The 24467-nt window shown below is 40.5% G+C and overlaps 2 long non-coding RNA genes, 2 other non-coding genes and 4 pseudogenes across 13 annotated transcripts in view; all 8 read right to left on the reverse strand.

Moving 5' to 3' along the window:
• Nucleotides 1-13760: 13760 nt before the first annotated feature.
• LOC123462612 lies at nucleotides 13761-13834 on the reverse strand. Its single transcript, XR_006638401.1, has one exon. It is a non-coding gene; the product is annotated as a small nucleolar RNA SNORD113/SNORD114 family (small nucleolar RNA).
• Nucleotides 13835-14911: 1077 nt separating this feature from the next.
• LOC123462596 lies at nucleotides 14912-14983 on the reverse strand. Its single transcript, XR_006638389.1, has one exon. It is a non-coding gene; the product is annotated as a small nucleolar RNA SNORD113/SNORD114 family (small nucleolar RNA).
• A 779-nt stretch (nucleotides 14984-15762) lies between these two features.
• LOC123462226 lies at nucleotides 15763-21242 on the reverse strand. Its single transcript, XR_006638165.1, has 5 exons — nucleotides 20304-21242; nucleotides 19875-19944; nucleotides 18471-18515; nucleotides 17025-17102; nucleotides 15763-15931 (listed from the first exon to the last, which is right to left on the reverse strand). It is a non-coding gene; the product is annotated as an uncharacterized LOC123462226 (long non-coding RNA).
• LOC123462609 lies at nucleotides 17287-17368 on the reverse strand (annotated as a pseudogene).
• On the reverse strand, nucleotides 20132-20212 carry LOC123462605 (annotated as a pseudogene).
• Nucleotides 21243-21558: 316 nt separating the features above from the next.
• LOC123462611 lies at nucleotides 21559-21640 on the reverse strand (annotated as a pseudogene).
• A 764-nt stretch (nucleotides 21641-22404) lies between these two features.
• The window catches only part of LOC123462083, a 67250-nt gene continuing 65187 nt past the window's right edge, over nucleotides 22405-24467 (reverse strand). For all 10 annotated transcript variants that reach the window (XR_006638093.1, XR_006638098.1, XR_006638096.1 and 7 more), the window contains one exon: nucleotides 22405-22490. This is a non-coding gene — a long non-coding RNA (uncharacterized LOC123462083). The remainder of the gene's footprint in view (nucleotides 22491-24467) is intronic.
• Nucleotides 22670-22750, reverse strand: LOC123462607 (annotated as a pseudogene).

Consider the following 24467-nt stretch of genomic DNA (forward strand, 5'->3'; position numbering starts at 1 on the left):
TCAGAAAAATATTTTTCTCCAGGATTATAAAACCTAGCACTCATTATTGAGCACTCACTGCATTCTAGACACAGTGCAAAATACTGCATCTCCTCACCCTCACGATGGCCTTCTTAGGCTCTCATTTGAATCACATAACACATGACATGCCTAAGAATTAGGGGAGACAAGATTTACAAGATCACACAGTAAAGAATTTAAACTCAATATATCTGAAACTCATGCTGCATGTTTAAACACCAGGCTATATTAGAAAAAGAAATAGAAAATCTAAGGATTATAACCAAAAAAAAAAAAAAAAAAACCCAACCAGGAGGCACTGTGGAAGAAATCCCAGGAGAACTACTACTTGTAGACAGGTTCTCTCAAGCTGTCATGGACTTTTATCATTCAAATAATGCGTATGGTACAGAATATAGAAAAAGATGAAATGTTCTCTGATTCATTTTACAAAAACAGCATAACTTTGACACCAAAAGCCAACACCACATATTGGAGAACTCTTAAATATTAGCAAATCAAATCTTACTAACAGAACAATATACCACAATGAATAAGAATTTGATCCAAAAATGCTTCAGTTATAAAATATTATTATAATTAATTGCATCAACAGATCAATAGGGAAAACCAGCATAAATATCTCTTAAATAGGAAAAAAGTATTTCATAAAATTTTAAATCCAGTCTTGATTTTCAAATCACATATGAACTAATACTTCATTCACATCATAAAAACTCTGGTAAGCAGATTTATGACATTATCCCATTTCCATTTTAGAAAATACAGCCAATGCAATGAGACAAGAAAGATACTGACAGGATAAAGCAAACCTGTGTCTATGTGTGAATGACTCTTTACCTACAAATTCTAAAACACTCAACCAAAGGCTTGTAGAACAAAATATAAATGAAACAGAAACTACAAGTATATAAAAGCTTACCCTACAAACAAGTAACAAGTTAAACAGAAGGAAGAAAAGGAACCAAATTTACAGTAGAAGCAATATTTAATTCTTTGATCTAAACTTACTGACAAATTACAAATCTTTCATGTTTGACCAATAATTTATATAAATGTATAAAACTACAAAATACCATGCAAAGTTTGCATGTTAAAGCTATTTCTACAAATTCTTTTATATGGAGTCAAGTTTCACTGTGGAATTCCAGAATGACCATGAGCATGTGATTCTCTTGTTTTAGCCTCCCAGATGCTGGGATTTACAGATATGTACCCCATGTCCAACTTTAATTCAAAATTTCATGGAAAATAATATCACTTAAGTCCATCTGAATGAATAAACAAATGTGACTAACCAAGAAAATCTTAAAAAGTAAAAATGACCACTCAATAATAATTCAATACAGTAGAAAACAGTAACACCCGGCAACGCTGGCCTAGAAATTAAGGGGCATGACAAAAAGCCACCACAATGTAGAATCTGATATCTGTTTCTCACAGTAATTAAATTACTGATTCATGATTCAAATATAAAGCATGAAATGATGAAAGGCCTAGGGAAAAAAAAGATTGACTATGTGCATCCCATTTGAGAAATGCCTTCCTACCAGGACATAAAGTGCAAACGAATGAGGAAACTATTAGGAAAAAATAGTGATGTAGTTGATAATGTACAATTTTTTTTCTTTATTTCTTTCTTTCTCTCTCTCTTTTTTTTTCTTCAAGGTAGGGTCTCACTCTAGCTCAGACTGACCTGGAATTCACTATGTAGTCTCTGGGTAGCCTCAAACTCATGTTGGCTCTCCTACCTCTGTCACCCGAGTGCTGGGATTATAGGTATGTGCCACCATGCCCGGCTATGTAACAATTTTTTAACAAGGTAAAGTCTCCACAAACAAAATGGGATGAAAAATGAAAAATGTATTTGTAGTATGTTACCATTCTTGCTCTACAAAATATAAACAAAAGCTGATCAATCCCAATAGAGAAAGGGAAATGACTTTCAGTTCAATGAATGGATTCAAATGCTCTCCACCCTTTCCCTTCCCATGCTGTGTGAGATTGAAGATTCTTCCATTTTGAGAAAACACAGGCTGAGGCAAAGACAAGAAGAGGGAAATGCTAAACCCTAACTGGGAGTGAGAAAGGTTGACCCAAGCCAGCCACTCATCCAAACTCACAGATGTGCCTGCATGTGGCAGCAACAGGGATGCAGCTGAGTCACCCTAAGAGGAACTGGCTGATAGAGGAGAGAATAGAGAGAGGGCTGGAGAGATGGCTTAGCAGTTAAAGAGCTTAACTTCAAAGCCAAAGGACCCAGGTTAGGTTCTCCAGGACCCATGTAAGGCAGATGTACAAGGTGGCACATGCATCTGGAGTTCATTTGCAATTGCTAGAGGCCCTGGGCCCTGATCACCCATTTTCTCCCCGCCCCCCTGTCTCTCAAAAAAAATAAATAATAAATGAAAAAGTGTGCAGAGTCCTCTCTTAACCTAAGTGCTGGATCAGAAGGGAGGTGAACATGGGGTGAATGACTCCAGAATCAAAGGAGGAAGAAGACAGGGAGGACATGGATGTGCATACTTGTAATGCCAGCCCTTGTGAAGTGAGTCAGAAGCAAGCCCAGACTAAAAGAAGCCTTGTCTACACCCCACCCCACCTACTTCCCCCAAAAAAGGAAAAAAGAAGAATGCAGAATGGTACTAGATTGCAGACTTCAGTCAGCTGCACATCTCTCAGAACTGCAACAGGCAGAAAGACATTCTTTTATCCAAAAATGAAACTTCAGAGCCTCTGAATAGTTCAAAAGACTGAAACTGCTAAAGTATGGGGTCCCCTGATAGAATGGAAAGTCCAGCCAGCAAGCTCATTCTACAATAATGTCTGCAGTCCACAAAGCCAACCATACATTGTATCTCCCAAAGAGCTCTTCAGCATATGTGTGTGTGTGTGTGTGTGTGTGTTTGTAGCAGCTGGAGACCCTGATGTGCCAACTCTCTCTCTCTAGCTCTTGCTCTCATTCTATTGCATAACAAGAAGAAGGCTTAAGGGGAAATAAAGGTTCTAACGGTTCTAACGTGGAATTTTATACCTAGCAAAATTATCAATGTTAGACTGGACACTTTCCTACGTAGATAATGTAAGGTCTCCAGAAAGTTATCTCCCATTGACTCTTTCTCCTAAAACTCTAGCATAATAGCATAACCTATTAAACATGACAAATTGGGGGCTACAAAATCAGGAATCCAAACAAAGACAGAAAATCCTGAAACCTGTCACTAGGAAGAGAATTAGGGGAGTTCAGGTTGGTGGCAGATATCCTAAAGACGAGCAAACCCATCACAGAAGGAGGCAAGAAATCTCTAAAATGAAGTGTCACCTAGGTGATAAATATATTTACATGTTTGGACTGGCTTAGAATAAACCTGCACCACTTTCAGAAAGAAAAGTCAACCAGCCAAAGAAACCATACACACACACACACACACACACACAGAGAGAGAGAGAGGGGGGGGGGGAGGGAGGGAGGGAGGGAGCTCTTACAGTAATATAAACTCTGAGTATTGATCAAACCAATACTGTGAGATAAATCTTTTGGAAGGATGGCACGGGGAGGGGTACATGGGGTGAAGTCAAGGGCACATGCAAAAGAGAGTTAAATCCTGTCTTCACCAATAGAAAAATTAAAATAATGCATATGCTTAAAATAAAGAAAGAAAATCAAGAAGCAGAAAAACAATGTTACTCAGAATTATGGATGTAAATGTCAAGAAAATCAGTTAAGGCGGTTACAAGCTGCCACTCAGTAATGCAGAATCCTCGGGTGGAGCCGGGAGGGTGGGAGGGTTGACGCTTCCATGACAATCTTCCAGAGCGATTTGACTCTTAAAATGATGTGTATGCATGATTTTGACAAAAAAAAAATAAAAACTAAATGAATAATGAGAAGTGTGAAGAGCCTGAGCTGGCAATTCAGATACAACAACCCACAGAGAAGCAGAGAAAGTGTTCTGGGCCACAGGTAATAAAAGAAGAACAAGTGAAAAGTAAAATGCCATGCTTTGACAAGCTCGCAAAGGTTAAGGACTTCGATAGTTCCCAGAACAGCAGGTGCTTCTCAAACTGGTTCTCAAAGTGTAGGCCGGCACAATGAAGGTGGCAGGCAGTTTGGTCACAATGTGCTCATGCATTCTGACTGGCTCACTGGGAGGACAAGAAGCCAATCAGAGATGAGAAGGTGACCTGGTGGGAAAGATCCCTCCCTGATTTACACAATGCAGCTTTTATATCTGTCTAAATATCAACATAGGCAAATGAATTGCATCAATTATGATTTTTTAATTTGCTAAAAAGCTATCTGGCCATTAAAAATCACAAGATAGGACAGGATACATAGTTGGATGAGAAATTAAAATGGCAATGATGACTCCAACTGAGTGTGTGCATGTTTGTGTATACACACACACACACTTCATAGAAACAAACAACACCAAAAAAAAAAACAAAAAAAAAAACAAAGACTGGCCACCAAATGTTGGCAGTGGTTATCTTTGAGTGGTAGAACGAGGAAGATTCTTTTATTCTTCCATTTCTTCTTCTCCATATTTTACATGTTTTTTAATAAGGAGGGATTTCTTTAATTAATGTAAAGAAACATTTTTAAAAGTTGTTATATGAGTAATTTTATTTTATAGCTCAGGATCTTTTATAGAAAAAAACACACACATATCTGACTTACTGTATTCTTCCAGGTAATAATCAATTAAACAGAAAGCAACTGTCTCAATAATTGTTTTGTTTTGTTTTGTGACAAAGTCTCCCTCTATAGCCCAAGCACATGGTCCTCCTGGTTTAAGCCTGACGCGTGCTCAGCTGACAGGTGAGAACATGACACCACACCTAGTTTGTCCGCATCATTTTAAATGCCATGAACGGAGCAGTAGAGGTAAATAAGCCCCAGACTGAGCTGTCAGATTGGACACTGAAAATATTCAGTTGTTCAGTGATGGCAGACTGGCCCCACTCCTCAGGTGAGATCGGGGATGTGGGCATTATTATCTAGCCAGCATCGCCTTCCACTCAGAGTAACCACTGCCAGAAGTGAGAGGCCCCTTGCTCAGCTCAGGGAAGCACCATTAGCAGGCCTCTATACCACCTCTGTATACACTGCAGCCAGCCCTAGACAGCCTCCTCTTTGCTTCCTAATCCAAGTCTGGCCTTGTCTCAGGCACACAGAATCAAGAATAGATCTAAGGGGGCTGGGAAAATGGCTTAGCAGTTAAGGCATTTGCCTGTGAAGCCTAACAACTCTGGTTCAATTCCCCAAGACCCATGTAAACCAGATGCACAAGGGGGCACATGGGTCTGGAGTTTGTTTGCAGTGGCTAGAGGCCCTGATGTACTCTATATATCTGTCTCTTCCCTTTCCTCTCTCTCTCATATATAAATATAAATAAAATATTTAAAAATTAAAAGAATATATCTAAGAAAAGCAGAACTCACCCAGAAAGGCCAACACTGCACTTCGGACAGGACAGCAGTCCTCACAGGAAGCCAGGGTCAGGCAACCACACCTCAAAGGGCATCATGCCCTGGGACCTTCCAAGATAAGAGGAGCAAGTCACAAGATGAAACACAACAGAACATGTTCCTAAACTTGTGTCTGGTCAGCAGGTTCAGGAGAAAGAACATTCCTTCACAGGGGACTTTGGGAAAGACAGGCTAGCTCAAAGCTAACTCCTCCCTCCTGCCCTTTGGCTACTCCTGACCCCATGTGCAGCAAGGGTGAGCAATTAACATGCAGTGAGGTTCTGGGCATGGGGTAGCATCTGGAGTGAGGCTGGGGGTGTCGGGATGTCTTCAGCATGTAGAAGGGGTACAGGAAGTGTGAATGAGAATGGCAAGCCTCCCCACAACATGGTGTAGGAGCAAAAGGAGAATGAGAGGCTAGGCCAAGGGCTGCCGGGCACCACTTTCCGTGGGGATAGAGGCTCCCGCCTGCTGTGGGACGTAGCGGGCTGGAGGAAGGACTAGCAAGGAGAAGTCTGCCTCCTGAGGCCAGAGAGGGTGCATGAGACTGACCCTGGGTGAGCAGTCAGAAAGGAAGGGAGAAGGAGGGATCACAATGCCACATAGGAAATGATGAGACGGGGTGGAGGGATATTCAGGACACCCATGGGAGAAGCCTGGCTCAGGAGAGTTAGGAGGGCCGACTGGCGCCCACAGCCCAAGCTCGCGCTTGTGGCTAGACTGCCTGACTCACTGCTTTTGCTGCTGAGACGACTCTTGCCTTTGAACTCAGATAGAACTGGACTGACTGGAGTATCTTATGACACTAATCAACCTTGGTCTATAACTTTTTTAAACTTTATTCTCTTTATTAGAAAATGTCAAGATTCCATGTGCACCCAAAATCTCATGCTCCAACCCAAAGCAAGAACACCTACTGTGACTTACATCCCCGCGCGGTCTGTGTTCCATCCTCACCAGCCTCCTGGATGCAGCAGATGGCTCGGACACCGGAGCTCAGCACCAAGCTTGGACATGGATTCTTCGCACCAGTGTTCTTGGCCCAAATGTTGAGCTTACTGAGCCCCTTGCTGGAGAAGAAATGGGCTCCTGTTAACTGCCAGTGAGGAACCATGAGGCTGTCCCAGGGACACAGATGTAGGTGTTTGGGGGCCATTGGGGGCCAAAGCTTGGGAATTGTGGTGGGTTTAGTCTTGAGGTCTGAGGGACAGCTCTGTGGCCATACCAAGGAAAGAGAAGGGGACCTTGCCCCTGACCAAAGATGAGGTGGAGATCTGGGGCCTGCAATCTCAGTCATTCAGATTCATGCTCACTGAGTTAGCTGTCAGCCTGCAGATGCTGCTGAGGGAAAGGGTACTAAACTGGGAAACTGGGTGGTGAATGATTGTTAAGCTAGGTGGTTATACTGTAGTGCTCATCCACCAAAGCTTCTAGAAAGAAAGCAGTCCTAGCCTCCTTCAGCAGTCAAAATGCGGAGGGAGGTTTCATATTGTCATCACACCTCCTGGCAATCACTGGCTTCAGTTCAAGGCTGTGATAAAGGAAGGAGGAACTGCTCCCCTTGTGAAGGCAAATTCACACCGAGGTCTCATGGGAGGCAGGAGGAAGCTGGGCCAAAGAGGCAGCATGGCTGGCTCCAAATGCCCACAGAGATTCCATGGTTGCAAAGATACTTGTGGACCTTGAAGGTTTGGTAAAGGCCAGGGACAGGACACTAGGCATGTGAGCTCTTGCCTGCTCCCAGAAGTCTACCTGGCCTAGCACACAGGTGCTGCAAGGGGCAGGAGGCAGTGAGCTTACCATGAGTGCACGGCCCCCAACACCTGACAGGGAAATTTTTATAGAGTCAGCAAATGAAACCAACTTCCCTCTTACAGATATGGGGTTTGGTCTTCTCCAAGCATGCGTACACACAGGTATCTTCTACCTGAGAAAAGAAAGAAGATACCAGATAGGTCAGTGTCCAGTCTCAAGGTTCTGAGGCCCCTCCCATGACATGACCCCCCCCCCCATTGGCTGTACCTCCCAACCCAGCCCAGGCCATAGCTGCACTCCCATATACCACTTAGCAAATTCGGGAGGAAGCTCCCTGCTGTCCAGGGGATACTTGAGGATTCCGCCAAAAGCTTGGAAGAGCAACTAGGGAGGGGAATGAGATCACTCCAGCTTCATCAAGAAGCTAAACAAACCGCAGGCTCTGCCCTGCAAACCATCAGGCGGCTCAGTGACAGCAGGACTTGTTTCCCATCTCCCCCCCGCCCTTCTCCGAGAGGAGGCCCCAGCATGCAAACCCTTCAAGCCAGATTCAATTCTGGCCTGTGGCCACAGGGTTTCAAATTTTGGAAGAGGCATTCTGCAAAATGTTTAGTTTCAAGCCTTTCTCTGATTGCCCACACCCTATTCAAACCTCCTGGGGGAGTGAGGGTTATTGAAGCTGGGGCTAGATCCCCATGTTGGTGCCAGGCGATTACAAGGATCAGGGTTGCATGTCTCCTAAGGAGGCACAGGCAGAAGGCAGAGTGGGGCTTCAGGAGAGTAGGCATCGGCTATGAGCAGGGTTGCCTGCGATCTAGGGACAGCAGGCTTTGGCCAGGTGTCCATTCTGCCATCATCATGTCCAAACAGGCACTGTGCAAGCACTCCCTCATCACTCATTTCCCCAGTTCCTATGTCCCGGTCAATGGAGGGCAGAGATGCTAGGGCCATGCACATCAGCTAGGGAGGCTCAGGCCTGCTTGAAATGGCCAAGTTCACAGCCAGGTGACAATGCCCAGTGTGGAGAGTGATGTTGTGAGAGCAGAGATGGAGGCTGGGACACGAGCTCTGTAAAGCACAAGGGCATACCTGCAGGTAGATTCTGGAGGGCTGTGAAGGGCGCCCGAAGCTGTGGAGCAATGATGGGAGGCACAGGAGAGACTGAGCAAGGAGGATCCTTAAGGGTGGAGCCCAGGAACTGAGCTTGGGGGAGCTGAGTGAAGGCTGCAGGGACATGAGAGACCCTTGGACACTCATTAGAAGACTTTAGTGGGAACAGACTGAAGCCAGAAGAGGATGGCCAATTGGCGCAGAGGTACAGACCACCCACAGAAGGAAGCTGGGACTCGTACAGGGGTGGTAGAGGAGGAACTGAGGAAACTGGACTCACAGGCTCATGGGAGATGCTAAAGGGGTAGGATGGGAGCTTTGGTGGGGACTCAGTAGTGGAAGGCAGAACAAGGGAAACAGTGGAGTGGCTAATCCTTGAAACAAGGCACAATCAAATGTTTCTCACGTAATCACGTAAGAAACTGATGGGAAATTAAACATCGCGTTGTTTTCATGAGGGGCTGGGGGTGTGCAGGTGGCAAATGGCCCAGTTAGTAGAGTATCAGACTCTAAATATAAAGTTAGGATGAGGGGAACTACCTGATTTGGTCCTGGGTAGGCGGGCCAATGGAATGGCCTGAGATCAAGTCGTCATGAAGCGGTGGACGTTATCCCACGTCATCACTGAGCTTGAAGAGAATATGTGAAACCAGGAATGAGAGCTAGAACCTGCAGTCAGGAGCCAACATGGCAAGAGAAAGGAGGAATGGTCAGCTGTAGGCATATGACAGTATTGGGCATACAAGAATAGAGTGAGAGAGAGATGGGCTTTGGGCAAGTTCCCTATAGAGCAAAAGTGCTACGAACATACTGTTCTCTGTTCCTTGGTCATGTTCAACATGGTCTAGATTGTCCTGTCCCATCTGAAATTCTCCCAGAACTTCGTTGACCTGTCCAGTCTTCTAAAATATGAGAATTTGAGTATCACAATCATAGTTTTAAATAAATACAGCTAAAGTAATGCAATCTATCTAATTTTGGTGGAGTGGGGGAAAAATAGTAGATGACATTTTAGGGGTATCTCTCTCCTCCCAACTGTCATGCTACATACAAGATAAACATGGTGTCACTAAGGGCCCTGTTGAAAGCACAGCCCATCTGGAAGCTAACCTCCTTCAGCAGACGAGGCTGAGACTGCTGGTCAGGAGGTGTTTCTGATCTAACCCACAGTCCCATGGTGAGGAATGGGAGGAATCTGGTTTGCTTGGAAAGGCAAGGCTTGCGCCCACTCAGCGGAAGCATAAAAACAAGCCTGGGTTATTTTCGATCTCTTGGCTTGGCAGAAGTAAGGGCAGCTTTCGGGAAGACCCAGGGCTTCTATCCCACCATTGCAAGCCAGAGTTACCCAAGGATGGGCCAGTGTCCCGGGCAGTCAGGGCTGCCAGTATCCTGTCTCACTGGCTGGCACAGGAAACCGATTCTGGCGAGAATCTGGTCCTACAAGGGAGGATACCACAGACCATCTGACACACAGCACACTCCTCCAAGAGCAAATCCCAGGCCATGCTGGTTCCACAAAAGCACATGTATTTTTAGTCATTTGCTCATTCATTCAGCAATAGCTGACTGGGTGTCTACCAGGCTCAGGGATGAGCAGGCGCTAGGGATCCAGAGAAGAATTTGACCCAGTTCCTGGCCCTCAAGGCACTTCAGCTTAGTGCTGGCATGTAAACAAATGTCCATGATAGAGGAGGTTGGCCGCTCTGGCTCAAGCACTTACCCTGTGGCGTAGAGCCGGGTGTGGTGGCTGTCCTTGGAACGGTCATAGCAGGACTTGCCATGACAGTGCAGATTTACTCGGTGTGAGGCATGAGGAGAAGCTGACTCACTGGTTCCTGGGCTGACTCATTCACTTGTTCACTCACTCACAGAGTACTTGGTTCATTCCTTGATTACACGTTCACGGACATGTTTACTCATGAATCAGTGCGTTTATCTGTTCACTTCACCTGGGCAGCCATTTGCTTGCTCACCCACTCACTAATCTATCATTTCATTTTCAGGCATTTTTATTGCTCAGTGAATAAATTTGATTTTCCTGTCCTCATTCATTCATTCACACACTCATTCATCCATGTGGATAATCAGTGAGTCATTCCCTCTTTAACTGGTTCACACATGGACTTCCTCACTGATTTATTCCCTTGTGATGAATGACTTTCACTCATAAGCCCATTCAGGGATTCGGTTTGCATCCATGCACTCGTTTTTCACTTGTTGACTCATGAGCTTCTTAGTCTTTCATTCATTCACTCCTTGAATTCATCTTCATCACTCTTCCACAATGGCTTGTTTACTGACCTCACTCACCTTTCAGTTTAGTAGCTGATTAACTCATTGGCAACCTGCTCATTTGCATAATTCTCCCTATTTTCAGTAATTCAGTTATCCATTCTCTTTTGTCCCAAGGAATCATTCCATCAGTCAGTGCTTTGTTCACTGACCATCTACTTCCTGCCTCATTCAAGAAGTGCTGTTGCATGCGCTATGGGCAGAGAGGTGGGGAAGGGGATCCCAGCCTCATATTGCTCACAACCTCCGACTGACATGTCAAACCGCAGAAGGTATCTGAAATGTAAGGCTGAGCAGAGTTCCTCTGTGCTTCTTGATGCCCACTGACTTGCCCTAGTAGCTTATTACTTCTCTAAACTGGCCTCTGTCTAATCCCCGAGAACCGCTAGAAGATTGAGTCACGGTCATCAACAAACTGCAGGCTGATCCATGGCCAGCAGTGTACGACTCACATCATTGGTCCACAGGGAGCCTCCACACGACGGTGACAGGTGAGTGACAGCCTCCATCGTGTCAAGAGGTGTGTTGAGATCATCATTAAGACACTGAACTTTCAAAAAGTAAATGAAGGAGCTTGATGTTTCTCCTGCTTCATTAAATTGGATTAATTTTGAATCATAACATGTCATTATTACCATAAGCCTATAAGTGGCCTCCTAATATTTAATTACCTTTTGTAATGACACAGATGAAGCAATGAGCTAATGATTGAAACCAAGAATTTTATTGCTTACATTTCATGATATTCTCTTTCCCCAGGGGGCGAAGGCAAAAAGCCTTATGAATGGAAAGTAAGTTAATCAGCTGCAATACCACATTCTGGGGCCTAAACAGGACACTCCGAAAGGATAGGCATAGACCTGGTGCAACTGAGTGGATACAAGATGCCCGCCATGCAAATTGATCATAAACAATGATTTGTTCCACATTTTTATCTCAGACTCACAAAGGGCTGCAATTTCATTAATTAATGTCTGCAGTTCTCCATTTTAATAACATTGCGAGGGACCTTAAATGAGATGCACAGCATAGAAAGAATTATGACTGTTACCGATTCCATGTGACTTATCCAAAGAGCTATGCACACACAAAAACATTTCCACAACTGCTGGACTGGATTGATGTACCCCTGGTCTTAACTGGCCTTCATTAGTTGCCTTGCATACTTTGAAATCATACACTGAGTTACCTACAAACAATATCCCAAAAGATAGAAGCATGTATTACTCACACCAAACCACAGGACTCTGCCATAGAGGACGATTTTCAGGGAACGGAGACCCTCTTGTGAGGCTAAAAGCAGAAGATGGAAGGAAAGGACAGGAAAAGATGGAAGGAAGAGAGAGAGATGACAAATGAATATGAGCAAGGTACGCTGATATGGATGTAGGAAAAGATCTCTTTCCTTAACTAGCCTCAGTGTCATATATTTGAATTAATCAGTGTAATGTTTTATATTAATCCTATTTTTAAAATTAGGTCAAAGTTTCTATTAAATGACATATTCTACACTTTAAAATAATACTGTGAATGACTTTACAAAACAAGAACAAAATTTTGATTATTATTACTCATGTGGGTCTGTTTTTCTCTGCTTCCTAAATATGAGACCAGCTTCCTTCCTTAAGTGCTTTATCACAGCAACATGAAAAGTAATAAAAGAAACTTACTCTATCTACATAATCTTTGATCAAAGGGGAAAGAAAAGTCATAGAATATTGTAAAGTGGACTTCAAAGTTTTCATAATCAATCATACTTTGTTGACCTTGTAATTATAAAAATTTATAAGATATAATTGAACAAATCTTTATAGATTGATTTTCATTGATGTGATTATGGTAAAGGAATCTAAACATACGAACACAAAGAAGAATACCAAGACCCTTTTTAATTTTGGATTTTTTTTAAGGTAGGGTCTCATTCTAGCACAGGCTGAAATAGAAGTCAGTTCCAGGATAGCCTAAAACTCCTGCCCTCCTTCCACTCTGCCTACTAAGGGCTGGGATTAAAGGCATGTTCCACTTTGCCAGCAAGACCAATATCTTTATGTTTTTTTAAGGTGTGTTTAGAGAGTGACTTCTGCCAAAAAAAATAGATGATTTGTTTTGTGTTGGACACCAGTTTCAGGTCTACCTTATTTGTCATATTTGACAAAGAACACCAGCCAAGAGCATAAACCCTAGTTTCTCTCACTTAAATTTGATGTGTTTGTGTATTTGTTTTATAATATGTATAAGAATAAAATAATCTGGGTGTGGTGGCACATGCCTTTCATCCCAGCACTCGGGAGGCAGAGGTAGGAGGATCACCATGTGTTCGAGGCTACCCTGAGACTACATAATAAATTCCAGGCCAGCCTGAGTTATAGTGAGAACATACCATAAACAAGAAAAAGAATAAAATAAATACAAGATCCTTGAAAAACTGAGCATTTGTCCAAAATCCTTTTGCTCATTAGCTTATAATTTTGGAGAATGGACCTCTGTGTCTCATGATAAATTAATTACCATAATATTCCACATCATCTGTATTGCCAAGCAATAGTTAATTCTGATTATTGAAATGACACTGTGAATACCTTCAATCACTTGCTCCAAGGATATGAAGAATTCTGGAAACTACACCCAGTGCTCTCCTGGCCAACAAAATGCTGTTGGAGGAAGTCTTGATCACAGCAGAGTTCTTCTATCAGTTAGTTGCAGCCATTCTGAAGAGTATGAATCAGACAAGAAAAACAAACCCTGAGACATGCATCCCACTGTCCAATCACTCACAACACCACTTTAGTCACTTATAATATTAATCTCTCCTAAGAGGATATATGTCAAGCTTGTACTAGCTCAAGAGCAATGATTGCCCAATACACTGTCTCAACTTACTGTCCATTTTAATTAATATTAATATTCATTTTACATACTACGTAAGTTAGTTGTAAATAATGCCTTGCCCTTTTCATATCTGTGAATTTATGATACTGTTTATTCATACCCTTAATTAGTTAAAAGTAATACTTTTTAATTCATGAAGGCAAAGCAAAAAAAAAAAATCTTTCTATATCCTGACATAGCTCCTCCTTCACAAAAGGGGACTAGCTGAGATCCCATCTGTACTGGACCTCAGAGATTCAAACACTCAACGTTCACTATGAGCAACTCACACTCAACTGCTGTCGTCATTGATCCTACACTGGCTCTCTTTCCCCTCATAGTAACAGCGATGTGCCTATTAACTAATTGGCAAAGAAATAGCCATGAAGCACAAAATTCAAGAATGTGTGCCATGAGGAACTCTAGTATCTGCTCTAAATTCACTTCATCACAGAGTAAATTCCCTGTGACTGTCCCCAGTGTCACATTGACCAATTGCTACAGTAGCCATGTCAACCTAATATCCACATTGGTATTTTCAGCACTCTTCATTGTGGTTGATCAATGAGACGAGCATTAGCTATTACTCACATATGTCCCAAACTAGCAGAGGCAAGCCATGTGCTGCTAACGTGGGGGACTCTCCCAGTCCTCTTGAGAGAGTCCATTCTGCGAACAGCGAGCAGAGACATGGTGAACAGCAAGACACCCTCCACTCATCTGTACTGATCCTTGGCCATCTGGCCACTCACTTAGGCAATCATTATGGGAGAATATGTGACTTTCCCACAGAATAAAATTATTGTCTACATTTAAAAAAGGTACATTATTCCCTAGCCAAAAGCTGACAGTCATGGGCTATTCAGTTTTCTTTTCAATCCTTTGCATTTAATGGCCATTACAAGTTCTATTTCTTGACTAATCATGTACGTTTATAATAGGGCAAAGCTTCAATCACCTTATATTGATATATTATACATCATCAATATAATCAATGTATCATAATATATTATCAGAAATTAGGTATCCCCTCTTGATTTATTCTAATTGTATGTTCGCTTTTGATTTTATCTAATAAAGTAGTGTAAACTAGGACTAGGGCTGGAGAGATGGCTTAGTGATTAAGATGCTTGTGTGCAAAGCCAAAGGACCCAGGTTCGATTCTCAGGACCCACATAAGCCAGATGCACAAGGTGGCGCATGTGCCTGGAGTTCATTTACAGTGGCTGAAGGCCCTAGTGCATCAATTCTCTCTTTCTCACTGTCTGCCTCTCTCTAGCTCTCTCTCAAATAAATAAATAAATAAATAAAATAATTGTGTGTGTGTGTGTGTGTGTGTGTACTTAAAAAAACAGTGTGAGCTAAATGAATATGGAGACCAGATTGTCTTTGCATGGACCTCAGAGTTCAAGACACGTACTCATCATCAGTGATTCATACGCCATCCTTGGTCATCATCGATCCAGAATCAGGTCTATTTTTCTCCATAATTGCTACAGTGTCTGTTAATTAATCATTAAGGCACTAATGATAATAGAAAACCATGTTATTCAAAAAAGTCCCAGAAACAGCTGTGATGTCCCTTGTCTATATAAAATCCTTTCTCATATCAATGAGAGCCCCTCAATAATTAATCTGTTTTTCACACAGGTATGATTTGCTATAGTATTACATGATAATGCCATATGCGTCACTGGGTACATCTGGCCAAATGGGATTAGATGTCACAATTTAATAATTGAAAGAATAACCTTCAAAAACACCTAAATCACAACAGCAACTTTGAATACTGCTCACACTTGCCCAAGAACTAACACGTAGATGTGAAAGGTGGGTTGGTTACCATGGGAGAAGGAAAGGGATACACAGTGGATTGACTCTAGATAACAACTTTCCTACTATTAATATCAAAGGGTAAAAAGAGCTGAACCTATCTGACAAATTACACAACTGCAGATGTCAAGTGCCTAATGGTAACGAACTGAAATAAATTCTATGATCCCTTTATGTATCAGACATCATCTTCAAATTGCTTGACTATCTGCTGCCTTTTCCAATCTACCCTTAAGGCCAAGAGTAAAATCATTTTTTTGTTGTTGGTTTTCCAAGGCAGGGTCTCGATCTAGCTCAAGCTGACCTGGAATTCACTATGTAGTCTCAGGGCGGCCTCAAACTCACAGTGATCCTCTTACCTCTGCCCCCCCCCCCATGTGCTGGGATTAAAAGCATGCGCCACTGCACCTGGAGAGTAAAATCTTTTTATTTTATTGTCTTCTTTTTCAAAATACAACATATATTTTGAGCATTGTTAATCAGTAATACATACAAGATAATTTCAGCACTTACATTAGTTTTTGTCAACACAATGACTTCATGGGAATTGTTGATCAAGAGAGTCTCGCTCACCACCATTCTGAAGAGAAAAAGGAGAGAAGAGAAAGACAGCTTGGATGGAGTCTCCTCACTGGTTCATGCTGTATGCAATGCTTCTTACACCATATTAATTTAGTTCTTTATTTGCTTATTGATTCACTCAGGATGCAATCATATTGAAAGAATCAAAAAGGACACATATAGAGCCAGACCTCTTTTGGGAGGGACCTCAAAGTTCCACGCACAATTTCAACATCTCTCCCGTCAGATGCACCTCGTGGCATTGTGGACATCATAGATCTAGAATTGGTCTAGCATTGCCCTTTTATCTCTACCTTGTCTTATCTGGGGATTAATAAATATTTCTATAATGATAATTCAAAATCTAACTACCCAAAAAATATACTACTCGTTATAAACAGTCTTGATACTCTTTCTCACACAATTATAACCAGTGCCTCTCATCAGACCATATCCTCCATGGTCAGTCACACCTTTACAAACACAGACATGCATAAGTCAATGTGTAATTCATTCACATCATCAGTTACACTAGACCCAATGTAATATATTTTACACCTTTTAATAATTTTATGAGCGTCTTTTAACAGGGCTCATCACATGGGCTGAAATTCCAACAAGCAGATGGAGCCAGTAATCTCTTAAGCAGGGAAGATGCATAAGTGTCCTTAGTATATTCCTATTTATATGTCATTTTTTTGGAGAAATATATATTTACATTTATTGTGCTTTTTTATTACAGATATTTTGCTATTTTGTTTGTAGTCTATTATGTATTCTAGGCATAAAGCACATTCTAAGTAATTTTTAAAAATAAAGGTGAATGCCATGAAATCATTTGCATTGATGTGTATCACTAGAAATTATTATTATTATTATCCTTATTATTGTTGTTGTTATTATTATTATACCACTAGAGTTTATTATCATGGGGGAAATACACCCAAGCAAAGTTGCTTAATTTTCTATTTCCTTTTTGAATCTGCCACTTAGACCATCAATAATGTATTTTCATTTTATTGTCTGCTTTATCAGAAAATAACCAAAATATAATTAATAAGGCTGTAACTATCTTCACTCAGTTACTCAAGAGAGATGATGTTGGCTCTCACAGTGCTCTTCATGTCAGCAAAATGGGATCACCAGAAGTGTCCACCGGACGAGGTTCTTGTTCAGTTACCGGCACCATTCTGAAGAGTGCGAAGCAGAGAAAGGCAACACAGGTGAGGTCCAGTTGATCCACTCATTTATATTTCCTAGCGTGCTTAGCCAATCATATTTTAACTTATTTTGTATAGATGCTTATTGATTCATTCATAATCCAATTACAGTAACTGAATCAAAAACACCAATATAAACCCAGCTCTCTTTAGCATGGACCTCAGAATTCCACTAAGGATTTCAACATCTCCCCTCTCAGATGCCCCTCGTGGTCCTTGTGGTCATCATCGATCCAGAATTGCTGGGCTTGCTCTTATATCTCTATCTTTTAGTCACTACTATTTTACCAATGACAATTTAAAATCTGACTTTTCAGAAAAGTCCAGAAAAAATCTTGATACTGTTTAGCTATACATATATAAAATCAGTTTCCATCATCCATGTGTCTCCTTCCATGAACAGACTCAGCATTTCTTACATGTGTAAGTCAATATGTAATTTATCTTAATATGTGATAAGTATCAAATATGACCTAATTGACTGTGGCTGACACATTTTAGTAATATATGATAATATAAGATATGAACATGCTTTAACTAAGCTCTTAAAGGATGACAAGAATACTGACTAGCTCTCATTAATCTAAAGCCCAAAACAAAGAGACATATGGAATCAGTGATCATTGACCATTCAAGATTCTTGAGTCCCCTCAGTTAATGTTTTTATCTTTCATGTACAACAATGCCTGTACCTGGGAGATAGACAATGGGTCCATTTCTCATGAGCCCTTGATCTAAGTGTTTCCTTCATTTCAAATGGGACCTCAGTCGTTTTATAATAAGCTTGTAGTGCCATTTGACTCCCCATGTGCATATATGATGCAATGGGGAGTTGAGAGTGGAGAAGTGTTTTCCAGAGCTGCGGACTAGACAGTGCAAGGAGGGGGAGGGGCACATCATGTATAGTGCTAAAGTGAAGTGATGTTAAGAAGCTTTGGAGTCAAACATAGAGGGAAGGGGCTCTAAATAACAACTTTCTCCTCTTCATCTTAAAGAGGGACAAAAATGGATATTGAATTATTGGATAATGTGAACTTACAAAAACTGAGAAGACAGAAATGCTTAACCTGAGATGAAAATGACCTAACTACATGTGTGAACAGCCCCCTTGGTACTACAGTATAATGAATTCTTGGCATACCTCTAGGTATTGGTCAAAAGGAAACAAAAATGAAGACATCTTCAGGCTACCTCATTTTCTGTTACCTTTTACAATCTGTTCTTATTACTCTGATCTTTTAAAGACTGCTTTTTTCAAATACTCATAATACATATTTGGCAATGCTATATCTGATTCAGTTCAGATAGTCAAGAGAGACAAAGGTGGTTCTCACTTACATGTCAACCCAATGATGTAACATGGAGCCTTCATTAGAGGAGATTCTTACTCAGGTCAATGCCACCATTCGGAAGAGTGCAAAGCAGAGAAGAGAAAAATAGTCTTTGCTTCATATTTTCTACTATACTACCCCATCTTACTTTAATTGCATATCTGCTTATTGATTCATTCATAATCCAATCACACTGATATGAACAAAAATCATGAATAAGAAGCCTAACATCATGGGATAGAACTCAGCTTTCCACACATAATTTCAGCATCTTTCCTCTCAGATATAACTCATGGTCATTATGGTCATCATTGATCCAGAATTGGTCTGGGTTTTCCCTTCTATTTCTACCTTGTTTGATGATAATCTTAGCCACAGAGGAAAGAGTAAGGGTTTTCCAATAAGGACCTTGCCATTTTTAAACCACATTCTAGAGGTTTGCCTCAGGATGCTTTTGAATTTGAAAAATACATCTGAATTGGCATGGGGTGATTTCATCAATAAAGTCTAGTGACAATCAAAATATGGACACATTAAAATATATATATATATCTGGACACAGAAACCAGGATTGAGATCCTACTGTATCCTAAGTATGTCTATGTCCATGGAGAAAGAGAACTACGACATCCCCATCAGTGGTGTCAAAAGGAACCCTTTCTCCACATCTCTCGCATGGTTTCTATTGGTAGCCTTTTGGACCATAGCCATTCCTACCGTCAGGAGGTGACAGCTCTCTAATTTTGAAAGACATTTCCTAAGTAACTAGTTATATTGAGCTGTTTGTCATAAAAGTCTTTTTTGAAAAATACATGTTTATGTTTATTAGTCTTTCTAGACTAGATACTTTGCTATCTTTTTTTTTAGTTTATTGTATATTCTAGGCATAATGCAAATCCAGATACTTTTCAGAAATAAAAGAGAATGGCATGGAACCATTTACATCAACATGAACATGAATGAAGGACACTGCAAAGTGGAGTGACTACAGGTAACAGGTTTTACTATCGAAAGTGTTACGTAGGCGGGAGAGAAGGCTCAGTGCTTAATGGTGGTTCCTCACTTAAAGGGTTAGAAAAGAGGATACAGAATTTTTGGATAATGAGGAAAGAAAATTGAACAGGTAGCTATCTTTAACCTGAATGACAAATAATATACGTGCATATAACAAATCACTTCATGATAGCACATTGTAATAAACAATTTCTAGACTATTCTTTATTGGGAAAAATGAAAGAAAAAGTTCTGGTTTCTTCTTTTTCTATTTCCTATTCTAATCTACTATTGAAAAAAAAATCAATGATTGTTTTATTTAATTGGCTTCTTTTTTCTAAAGTAAGTAGCAGACATTTACTAAAGCTGTCACGATTTTTACTTAGTGCCAAGGAAGAGGATGTTGGTTCACACTTACTATGTTGATGCAATGGCATCATGGGAAGTGCCCATTAGAGGAGATTCTTGTTGAATTCAGTTCCACCATTCTGAAGAGTACAAAACAGAAAAGGGCAAGATAGTTTGCATGGAGTATCCCCACTGATTCATATGTCCTCTGATTCTTAAACAATCATATTGCTTTAATTTATTTGTATATTTGCTTATTTATTCACTCAGTATTCAATCATATTAACAGAATCAAAAAGCATGAATATAAAATTAACTCTCTTTTGGATGGACCTCAGAGTTCCACGCACGATTTCAACATCTCCCCTCTCAGATGCCCCTCGTGGTATTGTGGTCATCATCGATCCAGAACCGAAATGGGTTTGCCCTTCCTTCTCTGATGATTAATCACTATTTCATGACAGTTTTTTAAAACTCTCACTATTTCTCAGATACTTACAACAAATCAGCTCACATTTATGTGTCTTCTTCAGTGATCCCTCTCCGGTTTTTGCAGTTGCATGAGAAAAAATGAAAACCACATTAATTCACATGTCATTGATAACATTACACTTAAGATTTTTATTTCACACCTTTTAATAATGCTATGAATATCATTTAAGAAAACTCCTAAACCATGACCTGAAAAAGTGGTTACTGTTCTCATTGGTTGGACACTCTAACAAACAGAAGGGTAGTCTTTAGACCACAGCAGATGTATCAGTATCTATATAAATTCTCATTTTATACAAATGAATTCAGTATGCCCCACGGTCGAGAAATAGGCAATGATTTTAACATATATAGTCCAACACACCTTAGTGAAAGTTGTGAGAGTAGGCCTTTGTTTATTTGAAATGGGACCTCACTGTATTATGTGTTATATGTTATAGCACTATTTAACTCAGCATGAATTTTTAATCCTTAAAAGATATATCAAGAATTAATAAATTAATGATTTTACTAATGGAAGTTTAACAATAGAATCAACATATCTGAGCACATAAGCAAGTATTGAAATTGTCTGATCTTCCTAAATATGTCTATATGATGCTTCACCAGGAAAGTGGACTAAATTATACCCCACCAGGGGATACCAGGGGAACCCTTTATCTATATTTTGGGCACCCTTTGCCACTTTTACCCAATCTGATAATAGCCTTTCTAACTGGGCAGTGGGACATATGTCTGGGATTCTGAATGGTGTTTTCCTTGTCATTAGTGTTGTTCAGTTGTTTTTCATACATGTTGTGGCCATTTGTATTTTTTGGAGAAATATTTATTTTGTTTTATTGTGCTTTTTATTTCATCCAGCTTCTTTTGGTATAGAGTTTGTAGTTTACTGTATGTTACAGTCATAAACCACATGTTGGATACTTTTGGTTAAAAGAGAGAGAGAGAGAGAGAGAGAGAGAGAGAGAGAAGAGAATGGCAACAACATGGATAGTAATGGAAATCATTTTCTTAATAATAAGCCAGAAAACATAAGGAGGAGAACAAGATGGTGTCTCTATGATGTAATGCGAGTGGAGAGTAGACAGGTCGTTACCAGAGGCTGGGAACTTGAGCGGGAGAAGAGATATGGGACAAGGTCGCACTATGGGCAGAGCTACAGCGAGGGGACATTAAGAAGCCCTGATGTGTCATGCATGCTAGAGTGGCACCAGTTAATAATTTTCTACTTCTCTTCTGAAGGGAAGAAAAGAGGATATTGAATGGACCTCAGAGTTCCACGCACGATTTCAACATCTCCCCTCTCAGATGCGCCTCGTGGTCATTGTGGTCATCATCGATCCAGAATTACTCTGGGTCTGCCCTACCATCTCTACCTTGTCTGATGATTAATCATTAATTCACTACTGGTAGTTCAAAATATGATTATTCAAAAACTCTTATTTATAACAAACTAGCACCAATCACTGTGTTCTTATTAGTGATCAGCCTCAGTTTTTCACACATGCATCAATCAATAAAGCAATTCATATTTCTTTCCAACACTAACTACTACAGCTACTAGCCATCTCACCTGAACCAAAGAGGTAAGGTGAGATGAAGAGGTTAGTGCATTTCCAGTTGGTTTTTACACTGTGTTTATAATGTCCTTTGATTCAGCATGCATAGTTTCTTTTGGTGGAAATGCTTGAAGAAGGCTCGCACTCTAGTACAGCCTGACGTGAACCTCATTTTGTAGCTCCAGGCTAACCAGGAACTTACAGTTATTCTCCTGACTCAGCCTACCATATGCACGAATTAAAGGCATGAACAACATGCCTGGACACAGCATGTTTTTGTTTTGAACAATACATTATTACTTGAGAAATATGATACCTTCATTAATTGAAGTTTAGTGAGCAAATCAAAATATTTGATACAGGGTCCAAGATCAAGATCCCTGATGTTTCTAAACATGTCTAGAAGACGCTGTATCAATAAAAATACATCCTCACCAGTAAATTGTTTTCATTCAGCTGTCTGCTTTATTAATAATAAATTAAACATATTTAATAGTGATGATAATCTTTACTCAGTTATTCATGGAGGAGGATTCTAATGTATACTCACAGTGCTCTGTGTCAACACAAGGGGCTTCGGGCAGGGTGTCTGTCAGGAGAGACCCGTCCTCAGTTGGGTGGAAACTGCCTGAGGACTATAAAGCACAGAAGAGCAGCGCAGCATGGGTGGACTCTACCGACACATAGATTTTACTATGCATAGCCCTTATTATTTGAATCTATTTGCATATTTGCTTTTAGATTCATCCAAGAAACAACTAGACTAACAAAATCAAAAGGCAAATGACTGTGAGACCAACCAGACTTCTTTGGAATGGACCTCAGAGTTCCACACACGATTTCAACATCTCCCCTCTCAGATGCACATCGTGGCATTGTGGTCATCATCGATCCAGAATTGGCCTGCCCATCCCTTCTATTGCTAAATTGTTTTGTTAATTATGAACTCACTAATAAAACCATAAAACCATATTTTTCACACAATCTAAAATGCAATCCCAAATTTATTCTTAATATTTATGTAAGAAATCAGCTTGTATCAATGAGGCTCTTTCAGTGATCATCCTCAGCCTTTCACACACACATTTCAGCATCCAAACTCACATTAATTTCCTACATGCCAATGGTTATATTTGATCTAATATCACTACATTTCACAGTTTTTAATAATCTAATGACTATGATTCAACAAACTACCTTGGTCATGACAAGAATGTCTGGCTGGCACTCATATTGGTATTGGTACCAACTCTCCTACAGGGAGGCAAAAGGAGGTCTTAGGATCAAGGAAGATGCCTACGGCCCCTTGAGAGAAATGCCTACATCCTCAATTCTGAGGAGTACAGAACAGAGCAGAAGGCAAAAGATTACACTCTTCTCCTTAGATCTGGGCTCTTCCTCTCAGCCTTTTGACCCCGGTACATGTGTGCTAGAGGTATTCCAACCTAAGGCGTGCCTATCAGAGAGAACGCGTGGTTTTGGTCTTTCTGACTTTGTGTCACTTCACCTAATGACTCTTTTCAGATCCAACCATTTTCCTGTACATTTCATGATGTCATTTTTCCATACTGCTAAATAAAACTCAAGTTTTCATTACTACTTCATCTGTCACTGGGCAGCTAGGCTAATTGCAATTCTTAAGCTTTTGTAAACCAAGGTACAAAAAAAACATAGATGTGTAAGCATCTTTGTAGTAGAGTGTGGTGTACTTAAGGTATATGCCCAGGAGTAGTATGGCTGGGTAGTATGGAAGGTCAATTTCTAGATTTTTTAGAAACCTCCACACTTTTTTTTTCAGACAGGGGGTTATTAACCAGAGTTTACAAAGAACTACAAAAATTAAAAACCGAAATTCAATTTGCCAATAACCAAATGGGCTAATGAAATGAACAGACAGTTCACAAAAGGAGAAACATGAACAGCCAAACACTATTTAAGAAAATATTCAATATCCATTTAAATATCCCCAGCTATCAGTGACATGCAAATCAAAACAAATTTAAGATAGCATCTTACCCCAGCCAGCAAGGCTAGCATCAAGAAAAGAGATGACAGCTGCTGGCGAGAATGTGGGGAAAGATGGAACCTCATCCACCATTGGTGGAAATGCAAACTACCACAGACAATATATTTTTGGCTTTGAACTACACTTCTTTAATTGATTGACAGATGCTTACTTTAACTGAAATCTAAGGATAGAACACAGGTATCTGAAATCAGAATCCACATCAAGACCCTTTGATATTCCTAAGTATGTGTAGAGTACACCTACTACCAATAGCAACTTTCAATTGATCAAAAGATATGGCTCTATATCGTACTTTGATATGAAAGACACTTGATCAACTTTTAATTTATTCCTTCCTTTTCTATGAACATTTGATTCACATAAACATATTTCAGTCATAAGCAATGCCTCGCCCTCTTTAGCTCTTTTTGGTTTTACATTTATTTATCTGATTCTTGATGTTTTTACAGAAATGGGTTTTCCATTCATCACAGAGAGGTGAGAAAAAAAAATCCTTCTCTATCTTGACTTGTTCAGGAGATCCCTTCAAAAGGTGACTGGTTCTGGTCCATAGGCCATTTGTCGTGCATAATTCAAGCACCAT

This window comes from Jaculus jaculus, chromosome 7 (genome assembly GCF_020740685.1).
Source record: "Jaculus jaculus isolate mJacJac1 chromosome 7, mJacJac1.mat.Y.cur, whole genome shotgun sequence".
NCBI lineage: Eukaryota > Metazoa > Chordata > Mammalia > Rodentia > Dipodidae > Jaculus > Jaculus jaculus.